The sequence below is a fragment of the Dermacentor andersoni genome, chromosome 10, assembly GCF_023375885.2.
Source record: "Dermacentor andersoni chromosome 10, qqDerAnde1_hic_scaffold, whole genome shotgun sequence".
NCBI lineage: Eukaryota > Metazoa > Arthropoda > Arachnida > Ixodida > Ixodidae > Dermacentor > Dermacentor andersoni.
In genome coordinates this window covers 99,824,350-99,849,863 of record NC_092823.1, presented here as the reverse complement: position 1 = coordinate 99,849,863, position 25,514 = coordinate 99,824,350, and the positions used below count along the sequence as shown (strand labels likewise).

Below are 25,514 nucleotides of genomic sequence, written 5' to 3'. Positions count from 1 at the left end.
CAACTGCAACTTATGTAACCGTAACGTTTACCGGGAAGCGCTGGCTGTGAACGCTATGCACAAAAGCGAGCTTTCTCGTAGAAACGCGGCCTCTTGCGTGGGTCAATCTCCTATTATTGTTCCGCACTTTTTATGTATCAGTCTAGAAGAGCTAACATAAAGAACATGTGCTATCGGTGTCTTCTTCCATTACATTTGTTTTTGAGCTGCCGTTTCCGAAATTCCGAGAAATAACTTTGTAAAGAATGAAAGACAAGGTGTGAACAACGCTGGTAGTAGAGAAGTGGTTGGGTGTGCGTGGTTCGGAATATTCTTCGAAATTGTTTTTGCCGAGGCAACGTCCGAATCTGGACGCCGACATGGGACGCCAATGCCAGATTTTCTGCGACGTGGGCTCCATAACACTATTGCGTTAATAGTAGAAAAAAAATGGTAGGATATACGTAGCGAAAGCTCAGGCATAGTATGATTAGCCTTGGTTAATCTTGATTCCAAGTCCAGCTTAGTGTGGTTGTCTTAGCTATGTTGCGGCGTTTAGCCAGTCGTTCGGCTCGCTGTTCGTCTGTTTCCTGGGCGATTCGTTTCCTCTTCATCTCGTTCCGATGTCGATTCCAGGCCTCCTCCTGCTTATCAGAATTGTCGCTGTCCATGCTGCTGCCTCAACTGTGGTTGTTGCGGCGCACGCACGCTCTCTTGTTCAATCCTCCGACATGTTATCAGGCATGCGACGCCGCTGGCGAAGCGAGCAGAGGCGAGCGCAACGACATGGAACGCGGTGTGACGTCATACCAAACAGCGGTAGCGAAAAGGCGCGGCGCTGCGCAGCGGCGGAACACCTGTGGCTCGGTGCTATTTGTGGCGCATGTGCATTAGTGACTAGGGAGTGAGAAAGAGAGAAATATCCGCGGCGAGGCGCGCGTTGTGACGTCATGTGCCTCCTCGGAGCACCGCCACGGTGAAGTCGGAAGTTCGCGGCCAGTAAAGCTGTCGCTTTAAAATATATACAAAGTCTGATTCCCTAACGTAGATTCATACGTCTGCCACAGTGTATAGCTGGGAGTGAGCATGTGTTGGCGTGCGTCTGTTACAGTTACAACGGGCACTCCTATCGAGACGCGGCAGGCTTAGCGTACGTAGGGTCTGAGATGAAGTTTAGCACGGTTCAGGACAAGTTGACTGCTGAATGCTAATCAAAATTACCGAGACGAGATGGCTACGAAACCAATAAGCAGTGCGGCCAAAGTTCCATTCATACGTAGGCGGATGCGGCCCAGGGTAAGCAGACGACAGTTGGCTTCTTCTGGAAGTTCATAATTTAAATTCAAAACGAATATGCTTGCTCATTTCAGCCTGTTTACCTACCTGCGTCAGTTAATGTACGTAGTAGAAGTAGGAAGAACCGTACTAATTCAAATACCCTTCTTGTATGATGCCAGCTGTCGCCCAATAGCCACCGTGTATGGGAGTCTTGCATACGAAGGCATGTGGCAGTCGCCGGCAGTTATGAAACAAATCAGGAGAAGGCGTCAGTGTGAAAATGGGAGTTTTAGAAAAAAAGGTAACATGCCCCTCGGCTTCTGAAATCCACGCGCTGCTCCCGACTACCAAATTTGGCTGAGATGTTCACAGCCGCGTATGCTATGCTATGCGCTGAATGTGTTCTGTCACCAAGACTGAGGGGCAACAGCGCCTCTGCGAAGCTCCAGAGAAGAATCCATTCAAAAAGCACGTTGCTTAATTACGGCGCGTGCAATAAATTACTTTTTCCGGCATATCAAAGATTCTTATGCAAGCATTATACATATGTTTTCCTATTGTTCTGTGAAAAGCAAGCGCGCAACTAAGTTAAAATTTGCGGGCAATTGGGCCTCCATACTTTAACTCAGTGTTAAATTAAGAGAGGGAGAAGGAGTACGAGCTATTAAGGATGGGGGAAGGGGCATGAACTATGGTGAAAAGGGTTAGTCATGTCCTTTGCAGTAAATTGTTCACACAAGTATTCTAAAGCAACATGAAGGATGTTAAATGTCACTCAGAAAGTTTACCCGCTTCGCTGAGTTTTGAAAGAATTTATCACGGCATCCAGTTTATATTTCACGCAATGTGTATACTAAACTTTTGTGCGCCAATCTTTAAAGTACGTGAATTAAGCAGAGGTCTTACACAAGATTAGTCATTTCACCACACGAGAAGTTTACGCAAGCGTCATGCGCACGTTTTTCTAGCGTTTAAGACGAGCAAAATATGGCACTTAGTTTTATGTTACAGGAATTTTGACCTATTTGGTAGGTTACCCTAAGGTCAAAGTTAGTAGTTTTATTAACATTCAAAACATTAGAAAAGGAGATGTTCTATAGAAACCACTTCGCTCGCAAAGGGGTTGTGGGGCTGCAATGTCGTCCGAGTCTCCTCTGGTTTTTTTTGTTTGTTTGTTTGTTTGTTTGTTTGTTTGTTTGTTTGTTTGTTTGTTTGTTTGTTTTAGTCTAGCTTTACCGATACATAACAGTCTCTACCTCAGCAAATATCCCGAGGGAGGAGGTAATCCGTGTGCCATGTTTTCTTACTGGTATTCAGGAGTAGTCAGGCCTTCCGAAGCACAAAGTGAGCTTATTCCTAATTGTTTTAAATAAAATTTTGCGTACTTTTTGATTCCATATTTCTCTCATGAGCGACCATTTAATTAGCAACGTCGCATCTTTCCCCTTCAAGAAGTATGTTTCCCCTTCAAGCACACCAAATGTTCTCTACGAGATACGTTTCGCCTCAGAATTTTTGTGATAAGTAGAGAAAATATTGGCCCTTACGGCATTGTTGAGTGGCTGATGTGGAGGAAACCATCGTAGCTAATAAAGCAGTCATAATTGCAGCAACAGTTACAGCATACATATTTACGTAGCAAGCGACCCTTTTTGTTACCTATGAAAAGCAAGCCTAAAAAAATACTGCAGTGCACTATCCAAGCAAGTCTTTAGAGCAGTTTCTTTCTTTATCTTTGGGCCAACAAATGCGATCCTGCAATGCATTTTGCCACATGTTTCCGTCATTCCCCAGCTGACAATGGATTGTAGTTTTGTGCAAAGCGTGCTCGGTTTGTGACACAGCAATATTGCCACATTATGTAAGCTATGTGGACAAAACAATGACGATGTCTCCCGCTATAGTCTCACGTGAAACGCTGTAGAGGAGACGAGCAGAAGTGCGACAAGAAAGAAAGTGGACTATTTCTGCAGGGCTTTTTATTTTGTCGTATCGAATAATTTTGTATCTGTTTATGCTTTCTATGTAATTATCTTCATTAGGCCACTTCTTTCTCTACTGCAAGGCGAAGGCAATATCCAAGAACCCGTGCGATCCTGCGATCTCCAAAAACCCCTTCCTCAAAAAATTACGGCGCAACTAATCTCATGGTGACTGTCCACAGTAATGCGATTATCATTCCAGCAACGTAGAAAAACATCACATGCATGAAGTCACGTTTATTTAACACACGTAGTGGTCACTCTGAGATATCCTTTGCGTCGATTATATGCAACATACTCCTATATCGTTCAAGGCAGAAAGCTGGGCTAGTTGGTGTGTCATGTTGTGCCATTACCACAAGCCCGGATTCCGAATCTGCAAGATGCAGAATTTATCCTGCGAGCGCCCTTTGGACAAACCCGGGGCTGCGCCGAAAGGCACAGCGCCCTAATTCTCCCTTGACAAGTCAAGATGCTGAGCCGTCAGGCAGTGGTGTCCTCCGGAGAAGCATCGGCGGGCGACATGTTCAAACGTGTCGCCAAGTGCCAGACAGCCCGGCGCCGTACCTCCCCTTGCCTGGAGGTCACCGCGCCCGCCAACTTTGAACGGGGTGGCCAGCGCGGTCGCTGGTTGGACCTCTCGGACGACCGTCGAGTGCACACTTTGTATTGGGCCGTTTGAGTGACAATGGCTTCTGGGGGCTTATAAGCCGCGGCGCGCCGCCTGGAAAACCGGATCCGCCGACCCACCGGGAGCAGAGTGCCGCTCTCGACTGGAGTGAGATGTGTCACGCGTTTTCGCCGGACGTCGCCGTGCGGGAACAGTCGCGTTTGCTGTGAGCTCTCGGCCCCAGTGCCGATCCCTTCATGTCCTGTATAATGACCTGTATATAGTGTATAAAGTCCCTTTTGTTATTCTCACCGACGCTTGACTCGGAGTCTTCGCTACCAACGCTCTGTCACGAAACGGGTGACGAGCGCTACGGGACCACCTCAAAGTCGTAATAGTGGTGGCACCGGTGCAAAGTCGTAACAGTCATCATTAATCAAAAGACTAGCGCAAATAACAGGGACACAGACAGATAATACTATATCGTGACTATATCAAGATATAGGCACGATATCCTATATCGTGCCACTTTACTGTGGCATTCGCCTGCCAAGGTCGCCCGTGACTATGGCGCCATGACGATGACTGCATGGCACCGACTCAGTAACGATGATCGAATTACGAAGACGGAACAAGCTCAAAGAAAATATAAAACGAACAATGAAGGCGAGGAAGAGGCCAGAGGAGTCCGCCTCACAGTTCCAGGGGATGTGACTGAGAGTAGCTAGCGCGCCACAAAGCTGATAGTACAGACTTACTCTGTCCAGGTAAATCTGCGAGTATACGTAGGGGTTCGGGTATGAGTGTGTCTGTAAGCTGCACCAGATAATCTCCTGACGCTTGTCTAGTTTACTGTGCGGTGCGGGCCTATTGTGTCGTTTAAGACGGCTTTATTAGGTTATGTCGTGATATGAGTGCAGAACTTCGTTTGAGGTCTCCGGTTCCGGCAGGCCCTCCGCACTGCTGACGAATCCTCGAGCATGTTGGTGGGCCGCTTCGTTTCCTGGATTCCCCGCGTGAGCCGGGACCCATATCAACTCTATTTAGTGTGGTTCTTCTCTGTTGTATTGTGACTGTAGGATCTTTAGTGTGGTCTGTGCCACATTTCCTCGCGCAAAGTTTGTTGTGGCGGTTTTGGAGTCACTCATAACTGTACAGGCGTCTGTTGAGGGCACGGCCAACGCAATGGCGGCTTCTTCTGCTTCGGTGGCGGCGGCACCGCCTAGAGAGCTCGAAGCTGTCTGTGCCTTGAGCCCTTGGCCTAGAACGGCGCTCCTGGCGTCAGTGTGGGGTCCATCAGAGTACTGGGCTACGTCAACATACGCCACGGTGGAGTTGGTTTCGCACGTCTTGCGTAGGGCCTGGGCCCTTTCTCTTCTTCTGCCATCGTGGTGGCCGGCGAGTGTGTTTTGGGCAGCAGTTTGATCACGAACATGCCCCTTATGTGTGGTGGGATGGTGGCGGCGTCACTGCCCGTCGGAAACGCTCTGGGACCCATTCGAGCAGCGGCCGGTCTTGCTACCTCGTAGACGGTGAAGCTCTGATGTGCGGTGTGCTTCAATGGGTTCATCGATGGTGTAGTGAAATCCCACCTGAAGAAATTTCTCGGTGGATGTGTGTCTCGGTAACGATCGCTACCTTGTTTGCATGTCGCATAATGCAGTCGAGGCGAGCTCGTTTTGTTTTCTGTAACTGTAGGTACGATAGTGCATAGGTGAGACGGCTGACGACAAAGGCCTGGACTAGTTGGAGCAGGTCCTTCTCCTCCATGCCTTGCTTACGGCGCGCACTCCGTGTAGCAGTCTCGTGGTCTAGTTCACCGTCATCTGGAGCCGTTCAATCGTGATGCCGTTCTGGCGGTTCTGCTGTAGTACCATGCCCAGCACTCGCATGTGCTCGACGTGGGTGACTGGCTGCAGGTTTACGCTTATTGTGATGGGAGGTGGGGTGACTCATGCTTGCTTCGGTTGAGTGGCTGGATCAGGAGGAGTTCCGACTTGTGCTCGGAACACCCTAGTATCGCTGCGTTCACGTGTTGCACGATGATGTCGGTGGCATGTTGCAGCGTTTCTTCAACTGCGCCGTCCGACCCTTCACACGTCGAGAGCGTGATGTCGCCAGCGTGTAGCGTGTGTCTGAGTCCCGGGACTTCATTCAGTTTTGGAGGCAGGGTGCGCATTGCTAGGTTGAATAGTAATGTTAACAAGACTGCCTCTTGTGGCGTGCCTCCGTCCCCAAGGCGGATTACAGCCGAGCGCAGGTCCCCGACCGCGAGCTCGACCGTCCTGCCTGTGAGGAACGACCTGACATAGTTTTGTAGGTTCGTTCGCCGGGCTGTAAGTCGGCTGAGCTCTAGAGCACGGCCACGTGGAGCACGTTGTCAAAAGGCTTATGGACTCCAGACTTAGTAGAGCGTTCGTGCTCGAACTACTGTCCCGACGAAAGAGGTCGTGGTGTAATTGAAGGAGGACGTCCTGGGCAGACAAGGGTGCACGAAAACCGAGCATCGTGGGTGGTAGGAGATCTTGTCCCTCTGCAAAGATATGTAAGCGGCAGAGTATTGCATGCTCCATGAGCTTGCCTAGACAGGACGTGAGTGAAATGGCACGAAGATTCTCTAGGTTCAACTTCTTGGCCGGTTCGGTATGAATACTACCCGTGCATGTTTCTACTCAGGAGGTAAACGGCTGGAGCGCCAGCATTCGTTCATGTATTCGCTTATTGCTCCCACCGACGTCGGGTCGAGGTTACGCAGCGCCTTGTTCGTAACCCCGTCGGGGCCCGGAGCTGACGTCGTCCGCAGCTTGTGCAGCGCAGCGTAGACCTGAGTCTCCGAAATATCAGCATCCAGCTGTTCATTGCGAGCTCCGATATAGTGTGGCAGCTCCGCGTCGGTTCCAAGGTATAGGTGTAATAGTGGCGTCAGCTTCTTGCGTGCGCTTATTGCTTTTTACTCCGCCGAACAAAAGCTATGCAAAGACGCTATAACAAACAAGTCTACTTTCGAAGAAAGCAATAACACATTCCACGACATGGAGCTTCATAAAATGCCGAAACACCAGACACTCTGCTTTTAAAAACAAGGTAACATATTTCCTGTGCGCGTTTTGACAATTGGCTTGCAAAATTATTGCGAACGTTTATTGCTTCTTTTCTTTACTCCACCGAACAAAAGGCATGCAGAGACGCTATAACAAACAAGTGTTCTTTCAAAGCCAGCTCTAAGACATTCCACGAAATGAAACTTCAGGAAATGACGAAACACAAAGCACTCTGCTTATAAAAACAAGGTAATCTATCACGTGTGCCTGTTTGGACGATTGGCTTCCAAAAACAGGAAACGCTACATAGACTGTGATCCCGACCTCACTTTTTCTTATTTTTGCGCGGATGAGAAGCCCTTAGCACCACTCAGTAGGGTAAAACCATATTTATCAGAACGTAACGGGACATTGTTTAGGCGATAGTTGCCTGTAAGTTACCTGTCAGAAGTGGAAAGAGTTACAAGTGCGCATGACCACAAAACAGGTCATGCGCTTAATGAGAAAACTGCTGAAAAACTGCGCACAATTTCTATGTCTTCATGCCCCTAGTGCCACAGTTCTTGCCAGGCCCGGCCACTTCCAAGACTCACAGACAGCGAGTACAGAGCAAGGAAAACATCCGTAATCGAACCATTACCATATCCGTTGCCGCCAATTCACGTTAGGGCAGTTACAACTTTAAGGAAAACGATGTAGGTTAGATAACCTTCTGTCAATGTTTATCCACCAGACCAACCGGAGTAGCCCAGTCAGATTTCTTGTCAAATTATAGTGAAAGCGTTAAGGCCGGTGTCACACTGTCTGGCCAAAAAGCTGAAATTAAAACAATAAAACTCTCGAGCTCATATTGATCGAACAAATTAAAACCTAGAAGTTATTCCTTTATAATTCAAAACAATTGTCAACCGTATTTGGTTTCTCGGACGATGCCTATACAAACCAAGATTCTTAAGTTTAGTTTCGGGACAGTAATACTAGGAATATGAATGACAATTTAGGGGTCGTCCTGTGTATAGTTCCTGATAAAAGATGCATTGAAATCTGAAGCTGCATATAAAATATGCTAGATAAATACCGGAAGGTACTAGAAGTCTTAAACCTAAATATCTACTCAATGTTAAGCCAAGGGACAACGCCATTAGGAATGAAAAATTTGACATTAGGAAGTGTCATTGAAGATTTGACATTAAGACCCCTTCTGCAATAAAAGGGTAAAACCAAGCTTACCATTCACTCTACAATTCCCCCTTAAGGTGCTGATTCGCCGGGCGGGTGACACTCGTGCCATAACAAATACCTCAAAGTACGTACCACTGATCTCAAATGTCCCAGTCGGTTTTGGAACCGCTTGTGTGGACACACCCTTTGCATTTTCTCGTTGGACTATCTGCTGTTAATTACTTAACAATACGTTTCTCCTCTCTGTTGGTCTTTACCCCACGGATTACCACATCCACTTCACTGAATTCGCGGTTATGCGCCTATGCATTGACGACGCAGAGGAAACATGAATACCACAGTCAGCAGCGCCACTTTCAATTAGCCTTTTATTAATACATAAATTGCAAATACACAACCTGCAAAGCAGAACGAAAAGCATGCTACCGTAAGGCTCCTCAAATGCACTCATTGGCAAAACCGTTAGGTTGGTGCAAATAAAGAAAAACAATGGTACTGAAAGTACAGCACAGCCCATTGCATAGCAAAGACACACAAGGCAATCAAGCACAGCATTTCGTCATTTCTAAAGCAGACGGATTACCACCACCGTAGCATATACTGTAAATCAGTGCAGATTCAAAGGAGCTTAGTATATATCGCGCACACACATATCCTTTGCGATGAGAAGTTCACACCGTGTTGCTTTTTTATTTCCCCCTGGCGTAATCACACGCTCTTAGGCAATCGTGCAAACCATCAAAAATGTTGCAGCCGTCCTTGCATCCTTCTTTTTGAAAGGATTGGCATCCCTTTGAACTGGAATTGTAGTACCATTTTACGCAGTTGTTGCAACTTGCGGATAATCCATGTGGTGGAACGCCTGAGCAATCTGCATAAAAAGTTTCTTTTTAATTTTTAAGAAGTATTGAAGACAACAAAGTTTCCCTTATCAGCGTTGTCGAAACGCGGGTTTAATTCATTTCCGGTTTAGATTGGTTACCATTTCGTTGAGTTCAAAAACGAGGTTTTGTGAACGAGAGGAACCAGCAGCCACTGCGATCAAGATAATCGCGCGAACAGTCAACTGCGGCACCCTTGTGGCCAAGCAGACGGTTTACTTCATAGAGCGATGGCTTACTTTCTAACGTTATGTCCTTGGGGCACTTTTCGTCCCGTTCCGCTTTCTCTATTTCAGAGAAAATAAAAGATTGATTGATTGATTGATTGATTGATTGATTGATTGATTGATTGATTGATTGATTGATTGATTGATTGATTGATTGATTGATTGATTGATTGATTGATTGATTGATTGATTGATTGGACAACTAAACTAAGTAAGGGCTTTATTGAGTGTTAGTCTATAGCAGACAATCCATAACCGACACAATTCAATCACATTAAAAAAAACGTCCAGCACAATCGTCATTTACTATTTAGTTGCTTTACAGACTGCAAATTCTAATTTGTCAATGATAAAGCAAGAACGAAGGGTTCAAGGTCATGCTTGAAGCAAGTTGCTTAACTACGTATTTCGCCATTTCTCACGCAGCTACAAGCATTTATTTTATTCATCAGTGTGAACACCTAGGTTATTTCATCTTTAACAATCATCCTGAACCGTAATTACAACGTTATTTTCTTTTTGTTCGCAAGTGTTTCTTTTCATGGGTCAGCCATTTTCGTTAAGAAATTCTTTGAAATGACTGATGGCTAACACATACACTTTTGTGAATACTGGACGTTATTCATGTTCATTTCTAAATTGTGACGCGTAGCCAATACCAATAGATAAATGAGCATAAACTAAGGCAAACTTGCCCTTTATAAATAAGTGTAGAAAATTCAATGCTCAAAGAGTGCTAAAGCCACATCTTAGGCTGAAAAAACCACGGAGTGATATGCATAGAGACTAATACAGTTGTGTGACTTCTCATTTGCTTCTATTAAACAATTTTTCCTGTCTTGTGCGCTCATTCAACATCCTCAACAAGAAAATATGTCGAGCAACTGCTAAATGTGAGTAGATAGTAAAGAGGGCACAAAGACACGGTTAAAGAAACAATAATAAATACCCCTCCTACGTTAGCTAGCAAGAAGGAAGATGGGCTATAGATATCAATAACCATATGCGCGACGCTGTAATTCTTGCAGCTATCCACAGCCGTGGTCCTAAATCACCCACCGGCAACGCTGCATTCAAAAATATAGCAGTCGAGTGCGACTCTACGTACTGATGAACTTGTTAACATACCCACCGGCGTATTGTTCAAGCGTGCGTTACGAGTGTGTTAGCAAGACATTGGATGCGTTCCGTGGAAGTTTTTGTAAATCTGATGCAAGGAGGGGTCAGAGCGGAGGAATTGGAAATACATGTAGAAGCTGCATGTGTTCGGCTTTCATTCAAAAGGCGACACTAAAATATTGAAAGCGGGTTTTGTTTTGGGCATGCTTATTAATGCTAAGCATTCCATGGCTCATCCATGACTCCTCGCGGTGGGCACGTTCCCATCTCGCGTCGTTTCGGGTCTTTACAGTAACGCACAAATTCAACTGTCCGATCAAACCTTGCTTTCTCTGCACATTGGCCCAATGTTCTTACCAATAGGCAACGATTGCCAGCACCAACATTAGCGCGAGCCAACGCCAATTTCCCATTTCAGCCGACTGGGGTGCCCGTCTCGTCGCATAGCCTCAACGAGAGCACGTGATCTTGCGCACCAGTCTCCCGTCAGCCATATATTATTATTTTCGTTCGTGTACGTCATGTCATCTTACGGGGACAAATCAGAAAGTCCTTGTCCCTATTTTTTAGCTAAATTGCTGCTGTAAATGCAAAGTAAACCTATCTATTCCCGGCGCTGGACGTTTCTTGGACCGGCCCTGTTTTATCTGCCAGTAGCTCCGCGGCACGGCGCTGCTTTCAGTTGTTGAAGATGGCAGTTCTGCTTCACACGTCCACGGCGTACGAGCAACGAAGTTCGATTCGTTTTTTTATGTAGCAAGGGACGAACGCCCATCTAAATCCACAGGGAAATGCAGCCCACGTATGGGGAAAGGTGTCTCGCTTTGAGAAGTGTGAGGCGGTGTTGTTGTGAGTTGGCAAAAGGGCCGTGACGACTTGCATGATAATGAGCACTTGGGGAGGCCGCGTGCGTAAGCTGACTGACGACCCAGGGGAATCTCAAATTTACTGCTGTGATGGCACAAATGTGTGAACCTGTGTGGGGACCACGTAGAAAAATAATGTAAAGTACGTAGAATAGAACGCTATATATGTAGTTACCTGTATGTACCTTATTTTGGCTAATGAAAAATAGGCACAAAGTCTTTCTGATTCGTCCTCGTATATCTACATGCTGCTTACGAAATCGAGAGCGTGTTTTTCCCATCCCTCTCTTGTCGCTTGTAACGCTTTGAGACGTTGTGTAAGACGTCGGTTCCTGAGTTCTTCGTAGGAGCTCGCGCGGCGTAGGCGTTCTGCGACAATATACCGCCTTCGGCACAGGCCCAGGTCGTAATGAAACAGACTGTAACGTTTCTTCATCGGAGTAAAAAAAAATATACAGTGGTCATGCCATCGCCGATGTCGACGTCTTGCTGCTGCCATCACAAACGCGTTCGCGTCACACCCACAGTTGCTCGCCTTATATAAACACGTTGGTACGTGTGGTAATGGTTTGCAGAATACTAAACCATGCCGGATAGATAGTTGTCAAGATAAGCAAAATACGTTTAGAGTATTGGAGGCAAAAAGCAGGCAAGAGACTGATACGACCGGCTCCATTAGAGGCATAGGTAACGGTACAGGTAGGTAGAGAAGTTTTCAGGAATAGAAACAAAGTTAAAATGTGTGCAAGAAAGTTACAATGGAAACCGTGTATAACATACCTGGATAAACCAGGCATGCTAGGTGACTATTTGTCACCGCTACGTATCAAAGGGGATGCCAATAAATCATGACCAACATTATTATTATTATTATTATTATTATTATTATTATTATTATTATTATTATTATTATTATTATTATTATTATTATTATTATTCTGCTGGTGGTGCTCGCGCTTCGCGTGCTATGTCTCTTGTTCATGGCGCTGGCGCTGCATGTTCAAGAGCGCGCGGACTGCTTGGGAAACGGCACTGCGTTAACTACAGCGCCATTCTCCAGAAACTGCCTGACGCCGTATACATCTGTCGTGGCGGGAACACCAAGAAAGGCTATCGTCTACTGTGCCTGTCATTTTAAGGCGTCAACTAAAATGTGGACATGCAAAGTAATTAGAATCGCTAAGTATGTTTCGCACGTCCACGAGAAGATATTCTGTAACATCGAGTATGAAGTATGTATGCCGATTCAACGCACAAGAAGCCACCGTGGTTAGAAATGTGCTAAACAATAGGGAGTACTGTTCTTGTTTATTTATTTCCTATGTTAAGCACGTTAACAACTTTCGTGGGCTGCTATGTCCCATTCATATTGTTAGGTAGACGCATCTGTATGCAAACGACTACTTTTTGTGCTAGCCTGCTTCAGAAACATGGGAACATTGGTGCAACGTTCTATGTAACCAATTTCAATGGCTTTGTACACAGCAGTAACCTTTTATTACCGGGCTGTATCCCTTTAAGAAGACAACTGCATAACAAAATTTCCTCTTGTGGGATTAAAACGTCCTTAGGTGCTAAAAAAATAATCGTTAAGTGCATTGTACTCCCAATATAGCATGTAATTTTCAAAAGAAATTAGCATGCCTTAGTAGTTGAACGACATACGTGCAAGAATGATAAATGACCTTCTTCGTTTCCGGTGACGGTTACGAGCAATTGTTAGTGCAATTACTCACAAGGGCTTGGAAAAAATTAAGTGCCTTATGATAAACAGTCTGTAATTGCCAATTCTGTAAACTACTACTGGGACCCTGTAACTTAAGACTATTCCAATATATTTTTATTTATTTCAATCTCCTGACGCCAAACCTACATAACCGCCGACGCAAGCATCGGGCGGGGACCCGCATTGTTGCCTGAACAGCCCAATCAAACGCTCTCCTCGTTTATAGGTTACCTTTGTTTGCTTTCGAATCGAAAAACATTACCTACATTGAGCGCTTTCTTTCATCTAATTGGCTAACAAAAGCAAGGAGCGCACTAAAGTGCAGAGGGTTTCGATGGGGCCGAGCCAGCGCAATGAAGATAGATGACCGGATGAAGAGGGTAGTGCCGGCGTCTGCAATTGGTCCTATTTCCCTTACTCAGCTTAGGATGGCTTGTATAATATCGCGGCGGCGTGCAACGGACAATTAAAAATGCCAGCTAACGCAGATCCTCAGCAAACACGAGTTGGCAGAGCGATGTAGTATACGTGCCTAAAGGGCTCGATAACCTTCTAGGGGCACGCAAAAAGCTTTGTTATACGCAACTAAACCCATGATCTACGGCAGGTGCCAGTTGCCAGTGCTTAAGCGATTGGCGGCAGCCATCTTCGATTCCTTTCGGAAGGGGGCAGTCTGCGGCTATTCAGAAAAAAAATTCAGCTTTGTTCGGCAAATTAATGCATTTTTAACGCGTACAAGTCACTTTGACACAGTGAGTTTTCGTGGTTTTGTGATGTCGAGTGACAGACAGGTGATATGGGTGCAGCCTGAAACCTTTTGACAAATACCAGAGGTTATGAGCGAAAAGGCGTCGAATCAGAAATAATTATTTTTCTTTTGCTTTGTCGAATCGTGTATAATCAGTGAGTACCCGTCATACCAGATTGGTATGACGGGTACAGATTGGGAGCTATCACGGTTTTCGTGACGTCACGTGAAGGACAGGCGAAGGGGGGAGTGGTCTAAAAAAGTTTTCGACCAATCGCGGAGGGCTGATTCCTGAATTGGAACAGAAAAGTCTGGAATAGCCTTATTTTATAGCGCCCCTTTTGTCGTTTTGTTCTATGGCCGCCTCACAGGCTCCAAGACTACAGGTAAAATTTCCGGGGAAAACGCGCATGATATTCGCCCTTTTCGTTGTTACCAAAACACTGTATTCCGTAAACTACGTTTATACATTGCACACTTAAACACGACAATGTTTTTGGACGGCTGTGTACACGGAGGCCACCACTGAGTGAACGCGGCGATAAACTTTGGTACGAAGCTTACCAAAGTTTATCGCCGCGTGCTTAAGGGCCACTCGACTTATCGCAAGATACGTATCAGATGAAGGCACGCGAGCACGAAAAATGCGCGACAGGACTCTGTATAGAGCGTGGTGCTTTTTTTCTCGTTGGCGAATTTCTCTGAAATAAGCAGTTTCCCGTGCTGGCCTCAGTGTTTCGTGTTTTTGGGGAGGATGGTCTGGCAGTGAACGACACAAAAATACTCTGCGCCAAGGTTGCGAGATGACGAGGGGACGCTGGCATACGTGTAAGCGCAATCACCGACAGCACGCCTGCCAACGCTAACGGGGGCGCGATTGCATCGACGGGAAAGGGTGCGTCCGTGGACGTTTGAATCTGCCCGCTAGGGTGGCATTCGGTGCTGGTGTCGGCGGGCTGAGTCTCGACGTTGCCTCGTCTATTGGAGAGAACCAGCACCAGCTAAATGTATGTTTCATAATAGGCTGCATTTATTAAAAAGTACTTCAAGATAACAAAGAAAAATTAGGCGTTTCTAGCTGTAAGTTCCTTTTACAATCTTTTCTTGCTAAACACTCCTTCCTTAGTTCGCAAACGAGACTTTCGTTCAACGAGAGATCTAATGGCATTATACCCTTTTAGGCACTACAGTTTCAGCCTAATAAACTTTTTTTTAACATTTGGCATTGGTCATGGAACTGCGCAAGAGCATGCTTGGAAAGGTGCCATATACAATACCATTGGGGTATCCACAGGAGAACGACGCTGCAAAGAACGCGAAATATTAATGCAAAGTCATTTAAATCTATTTCACGGACATGCGATCATCAACAGACATCTAACAAATAATGTAGCTTCGTACGTTCGATGAAAGATGAAAACTACACACCACGCCCTTTTATAGTACGTACTCCACTAGCAAATAAAAATTGAACGAGTCAGACTAAGTAAAGTGCTCGGGCAGTTCACGCCGTGAAGTTTGCGGCAGTGCACTACCCGAAAATTTGAGTTCATTTTAATTTAGTTATGCACACAATGACCGGGAGAATTCAAACTACCTAACAAAACGCAGAATTCACTTTGCTCATGCACAGAAGCAGTCAGCTCATCAATAGGAGGCTGTGGCACTGAGCACATTTCTGACATAATTATGGCGCTTCTTCTTTCTGGAATTACTCCTCAGAACCAACCATCACAGGTATCATATATGCAAATAGTATTTACAGAATGGTATGTATCAGTTTACCACTACTTCCATATCTGTGCTGTGCCCCAGAACTGTCGCATAGCGCCTTGTTCACCAATTTGCCTGAAAACTATAGTTAGTGTACTATAATTAAACTTTTTTCTGCGAAATATGGTGAGCGTGAGATAGAGAAATCATTTGAGAATTGCTTGCATATTGCCACTGAATATTTCGCAAATTGATAGTTTTGGAATCACCCGGAGAAAGGCGATCCTCAATTTGGGAAAGAATATCGCTTATACATCATGCACATTTAGACGAAGTGATTCTCAAGCATCCCTTCTTTCTATCGCCCTTCTCTCTTCCCCCAACATAGGGTAGCCAACCGCGCTCTTGACTGGTTAACATCCCTGCTTTCTTTTTTATCTCTCTCTCTCTTTCGAGCAACGATTGACGCACTTCTGAAAGTCCAATTTTTTTTTTCTAAAAGCAAGACATTTGTCCCGTCTAACATTACCTATATAATATTGATAGCACAGCTACACTAAATAAAAATGGTTTGCGTGACTACTTTCTTTCTTTATAGTGGCACTTTAGTACATTTGCATTCAAGTGTAAAATGTCATCTTCATGCATACGTGCGAAATTGTAATGTTTGTTGTGTATAAAGATTTCAGTGTATATATCATGTGAGTGCTACTGCCATGTAAGGGACCCTGGGCCTCCGTCAAGCTGCTGCGACAGCTTTTTGCCCAGGTGTCCCTCCAGTTCCTTTTGTTTCTGGTAAATAAAATTGATTGATTGATTGATTGATTGATCAAGACAACGTTAAAGTGGCCCCCGCTCCAGCTGTAAGCCAGGCAGTTAGCAATCGGTTTTGAGAATAGTAGTATACGTCATCTGTTCTCCTTCACGCAGCAAAAAAAAAAATATTTCTACTTTCCCAACATCGGTTACATGAATGGAGGAAATTAGTACGTGCAATATAGATTTATTTGCAGACATCCCTAGCGTTCGTACTGACTGCGTAATTTAGAATTGTGGACAAAATCGAAATAAACCTATGAACTACTTGGCAAGGACCCCTTGTTTTATAAACACACTAGGCCACCCATAAATCTTGTTCGAGAGACCTATGTAGAGTCGCTTGTGCATTTTGGCGACATAACGCATTATTCTACGGCGCAATAGATCTGAATTTGATTTTGCATCCATCAAATTGACGCATTCTGCAGGTAAGCGAAAGAACAGTCAGCTGCATGCTAGATGTCAAAATCCGAGCGAAAGTGTGGTTCATTTATATTTACTGAGTCTTGGCGAACAGCCTAAGGTGATTCCATATTAGCACAGAGTTAGCCAGAAAGCTCTACAGGACATGAAATTGGCGAGAATGAAGAGATATATTCCAGTAAAGAGTCGTTGCATAGATACTCATTCAAAGTCTCTGTTTGCGGTAAGCGATCCAATAAAAAATAAGTATCACGTCTTATTGAAGCGGAATTCCACAATAATGGAACCTGTGTTCCGGAACCGTTTTGGCCTACTGTAAATACAATCGCTTTACTTTGATGCAAGACGAAAAGATTTCTTGAAAGCTTCGAAACTAACGTGGCTGGTAATTATGGTACAGGTTATTATAGTACGGGTTAATTATGAGGTCTTGAACCACCTTTCCTTGAAGCCTCAAAAAATCCTTCGTATTTTTATCGATCATCCTTGGGATATATAAGTTAAATAATTTTTCAAAAAGATATAATACGAGTGTAGAGACTACAAGCGCAATATTTTCTCGTTTCTCCTCTAGTCCCTCCGTTCCAAAGAAGCCAGGCAGAAACGATTGCGGTGCCCAGCCTACGGGACACAGCAACTTGGAAAGCAGACGAACACCCCGAGTCAGATGTGGGTGCTCGGACTAGCTCGCATCGCCATGCCCCCGAGGCTATTAAGTGGAGGGGGTGTGACATTAACTATGTAGAAAATGGTTAGCTATGGCATTCGCAGTAAATTGTTCATACAAGTACTCTAAAGCACTATGAAGGGTGTTACATATCGCTTAGAAAGTTTACCCACTGCACTGACTTCTGACAGAATTTTTCACGGCATCCAGTTTATAGTTCACTAAATGTGCTGCATACCAAAGTTCTTGTGCGCCAATCTTTATAAAGTTCGTGAATTACGTAGGGGTTTTACGTAAGATTACTCACTTCACCACACGAGAAGTTTATGCAAACGTTATGCGCATGAAGTTGAAATTGTGGGGTTTTACGTGCCAAAACCCCTTTCTGATATGAGGCACGCCGTAGTGGGCGACTCCGGAAATTTTGACCACCTGGAGTTCTTTAACGTGCAACTAGATCTAAGTACACGGGTGTTTTCGCATTTCGCCCCCATCGAAATGTGGCCGCAGTGGCAGGGATTCGATCCCGCGACCTCGTGCTCAGCAGCCTAACACCATAGCCACTGAGTAACCACGGCGGGTGCGTTATGCGCATGTTTTTTTTTTCTAGCGCTCAAGGCGAACAAAATATGGCACTAAGTTTTATGTTACAGGGATTCTGACCCATTTCCTAGGCCACGCTAGAGTGAACGTTAGTACTTTTATTTATTAAAATTCAAAATATTAGAAATCCAGATGCTCTACCGTGCAATACCGCAATACCGGCCCGAGCCGCGGTGGAGGAGAAGCAGGCGTTAAGCACTCCCCATACGTGGGCCGATCCTGAAGATAGTACAATGCCGGCCCAACCCATGGCGGAGGTGAAGCAGGCGTTAAGCACTCCCCATACGTGTGTCGATCCCGAAGACAGTGCAATGCCGGCCAGACCCGCGGTAGAGGCGAAGCGGGCGCTAAACACTCCTCATACGTGTGCCGAAACCGAAGATAGTGCAATGCCGGCCCGACCCACGGTGGAGGTGAAGCAGGCGTTAAGCACTGCCAATACGTGCGCCGATCCCGAAGATAGTGCTATGCCGGACCGTCCCGCGGCGGAAGTGAAGCAGGCGTTAAGCACTCCCCATACGTGTGTCGATCCCGAAGACAGTGCAATGCCGGCCCGACCCACGGTGGAGGTGAAGCAGGCGTTAAGCACTTCGCATACGTGGACCGTTCCCGAAGTTGGTGCAATGCCGGCCCAACCCGTGGCGGTGGTGAAGAAGGCGTTAAGCACTCCCCATACGTGTGCCGATCCCGAAGATAGTGCAATGCCGGCGAGACCCTGAAGCGGGTGTTAAACACTCCCCATACGTGCGCCGATCCCAAACTTGGGGCAATGCCGGGCAGACCCGCGGTGGAGGTGTAGTTCGCCATTAAGGGGCCCACATAGATAGCTTCGCTGGTCATCCGTCTTCCCAGAGTGGAAGGGCACTGAGATTTTTTTTTTTTTGTTTTAGTCTATATTTACCGATACATAACGGTCTCTACCTCCGCAAATATCTCGAGAGAGGATGTATTCCGTGTGCCATGTTTCCTTACTGGTATGTCAGCAGTTGTCAGGCATTCCGAAGCACAAAGTCAGCTTATTCTTAATGCCTATCAATAAAATTTTGCTTACTCTTGTGTTCCGTATTTCTCCTATGAGCAACCATTTAGTTAGCAACGTCGCATCTTTCCCTTCAAGCACACCAAATGTTCTGTACGAGATACCTTTCGCCTCAGAATATTTATAAGAAGAGGAAATATTGGCGCTTACGGCAATGTTGCGTGGCTGATGTGGAGGAAACCATCGTAGATAATACAGCAATCATAATTGCAGCAACAGTTACAGCATTCATATTTACGTAGCAAGCGACCCTTTTTGTTACCTATGTAAAGCAAGCCTTAAGAAAATACTGCAGCACACTATCTAAGCGAGTCTTTAGAACTGTTTTTCTATTTACATTTCAGCCAACAAATGCGATCCTGGAAAACATTTCTGCGAAATGTTTCCGCCATTCCCCAGCTGACAACGGATTGTACTTTTGTGTAAAGCACACGTGCTCGGTTTGTGACACAGCAATCCTGCCACACTATGTGAGCTATGTGGACAAGACAATGACACCGTCTCGCGCTATATTCTCACACGAAACTCTGTAGACGAGACGAGGAGAAGTGCGATAAGAAAAAAATGAAAAAATGACTCTTTCTGCAGGGCTGTTTATTTTGGCGTGTCGAATAATTTTCTATCTACTTATGCTTTATATGCAATTTTCTTTATTAGGCTACCTCTTTCTCTACTGCAAGGCGAAGGCAATCTCCAAAAACCCCTTTCTGAAAAATTACGACACAACTAATCTCACGGTGACTGTCGACGGTAATGCGATTATCATTCCAGCAACGTGGAGAAACATGATATCCATGAAGTCACGCTTATTTAACACTTGTAATGGTCATTCTGAGACTTCCATTGCTTCGACTATATGCGACACACTCCTATATCGTGCCACTTCGCTGTGGCATTCGCCTGCCAAGGTCGCCCGTGAGTATGGCGGCATGACGATGACTGAATGGCACCGAGGCGGTGACGATGATCGAATTACGAAGACCGGAACAGCCTCAAAGAAAATATAAAGGATGTATGACGACGGCGGAAAGTTGACAATGTGATGACAAGTCCTAACTGGTGGCTATGGAGCGACAATGACAGCGCGACGACAACGTCATGCGAACAACGATGGTACGACTACAACTGTACTACGAATCTGGAATTACGAAAATGGCAAGACCACGAAGGCGTCACGACGAGGACATGACAATGCATACACGATAGCGATTGTTTTATGGCATAAATGACAATAATGGCATGACAACGGCGGCGTAATCACGATCGTATGACACAATAATCACTCTAGAATGACGAAGGAATACCATTCGTTGATTGACGAAGGCGATATGACGACGACAGCATGACTACAATTTGATGACATCACTGAAGCGATGACGATAGTAAAACTACAGCAGGATGATGGCGGCGTGACGGAACTGATATAACGGCAACAGCTGGTAGCGAAGGCGTGACGAGAGTCGGATGTTAAAGCTAGGAGGACGACGATGGAGCCACTGCGACGTCATCACTACCAAAGTACGTCAGCGAATACAAAACGACGGCTGTATGACAGTGACGCCATCACGATGGTGGCATTGCAACGGTATGAGGACACTGGCATGACCACGAGTGTATGACGGCAATGGCGTGACGACTGTGTGATAGAGTTTGTATTACGAAGATGGCGTGACAAGCATGGCGTGTCGACACAGGCATGGCGACAGCCAGATGACTAGGCTGGAACGGCGACACTGGCACGACCACGATGGCATGAGGGTGGTCTGACAATCGATGCGTGAAAGTTACTACGTGACGACGACGCAATGATGACGATAGCATCACAACGGCCACACAATCACGACTGAATAAAGATAGCGTGAATATAATGAAAAAGAAGGATTGACGTCCATGGAACGTCGATGAGTTGGCCACAATAGTAAACGACTGTGGAAAGAAAATGAGGTGACGACGGTTATATCAAGAGACTCACATGACGAAGGCACAACGAGTGTCGCATCAAAAAGCTGGAATTAAAGAATTATATTATGTGTTTTTACGTGTCAAAAGCACAATCGAATTATGGGGCACGCCGTAGTGGGGGAATCCTCCGCCGTAGTGGGGGGATTTTGACTGCCTGAGGTTCTTTAACGGGCTAACTAAATCTAAGTGCACGGGTGTTTTTGGATTTCTGCCCCATCGAAATGCGGCCGCCGTGGCCGGGATTTGACTCCGCGACCTCGTGCTTAGCAACGGAGCACGAAAGCCACTTAGCAGCTACGGTGGACATAGAGCTGGAATGAGGACGAAGGAACGCCAACGAGGACATCACGACCACGTGACCACGACCTTCATGACCTTGTGGCCCAACCTGGTAGACAGCCTGGGCCACTCAATCAGCCTAAGAGGTTTAGACAGACAGACAGACAGACAGACAGACAGACAGACAGACAGACAGACAGACAGACAGACAGACAGACGGACGGACGGACGGACGGACGGACGGACGGACGGACGGACAGACAGACAGACAGACAGACAGACAGACAGACAGACAGACAGACAGACAGACAGACGGACGGACGGACGGACGGACGGACGGACGGACGGACGGACGGTGGATGGATGGATGGATGGATGGATGGATGGATGGATGGATGCATCTATCTATCTATCAAGACGAAGCATGCAGCTCGAGCATTGAAAACACGCCATGTTTGCCGGACTCGTCGGCCGAAAGGGAGCACCGTGCTATTGATGACGTGGCCGATCGCAGCACGCCATGTTCGCCGGCCTCACAGGCAGCGAGGGACAAGCGTGTTGTGGACCGTGGCGCCTCCACTTCGCCTGCTGCCATAAGTCCTGATGGCACCGAAGCTTTTGACACGGCTTAAACACTTGGCCCTGCTATATCTGCGCTCGCTACACCGACGATGTCTGCGGTGCCTTTATCCGCCTCAGTTGCGTCTGTTGAAATGCGACATCCTATTTGTGACTCTTCTGCAAAAGCCACTGCTCCATTGCATCTGAATGAGCCCCCGGCTGCACAAGTTGTCGGCGGCGATGTCATCGATCCCGTAGTCCAACCGCTACCAGCATCCTCACCATCATCTGAATATAGGTTCAGCCTCGGAGTTGATAGTAGCATTGGACTTTCAACAAGCCTGGATGGACTCGACGTAGAAATGGCGGTCCCATGAGAAGTAAAGCGTGCCCATGCGTCAGCTTCTCGCTCGGACGGTGCCCCGGATCACCGCGCCGAGTTACAACGGCCAAATAAATCACGGCCTTCATCGAGAGGGTCGAAGAACTGACGTGTGAACTGCATGTCCCCTGGAATCGTCCCCGGGGCGACGACTTGAACAACGCGGCCAGGTCAGTTAGGCGACACCTTTAAGTGTGTATGGCTGACACCCTGAAAATTATTTCACTAAATGCACAGGGGTTCCGAAGCCCACTAAAACACGCCGAAATTATCAGTGTGGCCCGTGCTAACAACTGTGACATTCTGTGTTTGCAAGAAACAAATTTTTTTACCATTGGTCATGTTCTTACTTTCAAACGCACTTTCAAAATAGATTGTCTTTTTTTTCTCTTTCGCGACATCAGGCTCTAGTGGAATCGGTATTATTATATTTAACAGAGCTTTACTGCGAGATCATAATGTTTTTTATGATGGAACCGGGCGGATATTGGCATTTGATTGTGTGCAAGCTTCATTTAGGTTACGTATTTTGTGCATCTACGGGCCGCGCAAGCCACTAAGTCCAATGATCTTTTAGTGACCTGGACGTGTATTTCCTGGAAGGTCGTCACGTGGTTCTTGTTGGGGATTTTATTTGCGTTTTAGACACACGAGCAGATGTGCAAGGCCCGGGCTGGGGTTGCCCTGATTGGAACGTACAGAAGTTGCGTCGCCTCGTCCAGCACTTTTCGTTGCTGGATACATATCGACTTTTTCATGGTTCGTTTGTCTGGACATGGCGACGTGGCGCGTCGTCAAGCAGGTTAGACCGTGCCTGTGTGCCAACCAATTTAGCTCAGTATGTCTCATGTAATAACTTTACTTTCATCTCCTGTTTATATTTCTGATCACCGACCAGTTATGCTCGAAGGTTGCTTCACTGCATCTTCATCAGCAAAACCTTGGCGCCTCGACATCCGTTTTATACAAGACGCGCATTCGCGCTCTTGTTTGCAAGGCTATTGCGAGCCTCTGTTTCTAGTTCTGATCCAGAATCATGGGACGTGCTCAAGGTACAGTGGCGTCTGCATTGTTCAGTTGAAGGTCGTGCACTCAGACGACGTCTGTTAGAAGAACTGGCGGATACTGCCACGAAGCTCCGTATTGCTCTTCGGATCAGTCAACTGACTTCGCTGATGCGGTCATGGCAGCGTGAGCTACACAGGCGTTTCCAACGCCTTATCGCAGCGTCGTCGTTGCCGGCTGCTGCTTGGCGATGCAGACGTAATCCGTGTGCACACCCTGAAGTTCTGCGCTTTGCAAGAAACTCGCTTTTTAGACTGCCGAATGAATTCGGTTCTGTGGCCCCTAGAGCACTTCCTGTTGTGTCGCCTCCCGCGCGTGATTATTCGCTATTTGCATCGTATTTTGAAAACATGGCGCGTACGAATACGCGAATGAGTCGTGATAACGTCGATGTGCTTAGTGAGCTGCCTCAGGTTCCACCTGAAGTCGCTGAACGTCTTTGTGCACAACCGTCAGCTGACGTGGTAAAAGCAGCAACATCTTCCATGAAGCATGGCTCGGCCCCAGGACCGGACGGGTCACCCGTAGGAGGAGGAGGAGGAAAGAACTTTATTGGGTCCTGAGGAACCCCTTCCCACCCACTCTTGGTTTAGTGGTCGGCAGGGGTCGCGACCCTGGGAAGACATTGGTGCCATTTTCGTGTCTGTTATCAGCCGCTGCTTTGAGAACTTTGAATTCCCGTCTTAATTTTCGCGACGGTTGTATTGTGCTGATACCTAAACACGATCCATCATCAGTTCGTCAAGAGGAATGGAGGCCAATCACGCTTGTCAAAGTTGACTACAATACCTTTACAGCTGTTCTCACCCGACGCTTGGGTAGCCTAATGCCTTCCTTAATAGGACACCATCAGGCATGCTCAGTCCCTGGCAGAGAGATACACAGTCTTTCATTCGTTACGCGTGACATAATGACATACGCGCTGACCAGGTCAGCACGTGGTCTCTTAGTTTCCCTAGGTCAAGAAAAGGCATTCGATGGCCTTGAACGTAGCTTCATATTTAATGCACTGACCTCGTCCGGCTTTTCATCAAATTTTTTTGAACTTATTAGGACTACCTATTCAAATATCTGAAGTAGATTGTTTCTTGATGGTCGTGAAAGTGCACCATTTCCCGTTACTCGTTGTGTTCGTCAAGAGTATCCTCTATCCACAGTGCTCTCAGTGCTCAGCCTTGAGCCATTTCTGCGCTCAGTACTCAGAAACCCTTACGTGTCTGGTTTCCCACTGCCTGGTAGCGGTATTGTAAAGGTGACAGCCTTCGCCGATGACATCACATTGTATCTAAGGAATGAAGATAGCTTACCCCGTTGCGTTCGAATTCTCACTGAGTACGGAAATATTTCAGGTTCTGCGTTAAAGTTTTCAAGATGTCGTTATTTGTTCATTGGTTCACCACAGACACGCCTAAGTCCTATTTTCCGTATCCAAAAGAGCGACTCTATACGTATTTTAGGTATTGATGACACCTATGATGGCATATCAGACTCTGTGTGGCTCTCAATTCTTGAAGATGTAAGGCGAAATATTCAAGATGTTCAAGGGTGTGATTTACCCCTATTATAAAGAAGGTACTTAGCACAGTCTGTATTCTGCGCCCAAGTGTGGTACGTTTGTCACGTTGTACAGGCACCATTACGAGTTAATAGATCTTTGCAGTCCCTTCTTGGTTCCTTCTTCTGGTCGGGAAGTACAGAACTTGTTTTTCGCGCGGCGCTTGGGCAACCACGCACTCGCGGTGGGTTCGCGTTCCTATCCGTGTCAGTCCGCTGCCGGCTGCTTGCCCTGCGATTTCTGCTCCGTCTGTTAACAGCGTAATCCGTGTCCTGCGCGTGAACTCGCCTGCTATTTCCTTGGCACAAAAATTCGTTACTTGTAACCGGGCGTGCACTTAAATCGTGGACCACAAGTGTTAAAGGCACCTGTATTTCACTCTACGCCCGTGGCATTTTATTGCCACATACAACAGGTATGTCCTGATGTAGACGTTCTCTGAAAACTGTGTTGTAGATATTATGTCAGCCTTACTACTTCCTCTAGTTCCTCCTGCGCGTCTCGCACGTTCCAATAATGTGTCGCGGGATGCAATAACGGCGTCATTTCTGCCAGGCCACCTACGCGACTTTACGTGGCGTCTAGGGTGGCAAGTGCTTCCAACTCGAGACAGGTTAGAGCGGTGGGGCGTTGTCCCGTCTTCGCTGTGTCCCAGTTGCCCACTTCAGAAATCCAATAAACATACGCTGCTGCAATGCGTCGTTACCAGGGTGTTTTGGAGGGCCGTGCACACTGGTTTCCGTGGCCTTCGAGTTAACCACTTTATCACATCTGGTCGCTGCACACGTGGCCGCTTCGCGCGACTTT

General features: G+C 46.5%; 1 long non-coding RNA gene across 1 annotated transcript; it reads right to left on the bottom strand.

Annotated features, from left to right (window-relative positions):
- Window positions 1-8,421: 8,421 nt before the first annotated feature.
- Window positions 8,422-19,271, bottom strand: LOC126544490 (uncharacterized). Its single transcript, XR_007602166.2, has 3 exons — window positions 19,054-19,271; window positions 14,917-14,943; window positions 8,422-8,943 (listed from the first exon to the last, which is right to left on the bottom strand). It is a non-coding gene; the product is annotated as an uncharacterized lncRNA (long non-coding RNA).
- Between the last annotated feature and the right edge of the window lie 6,243 nt (window positions 19,272-25,514).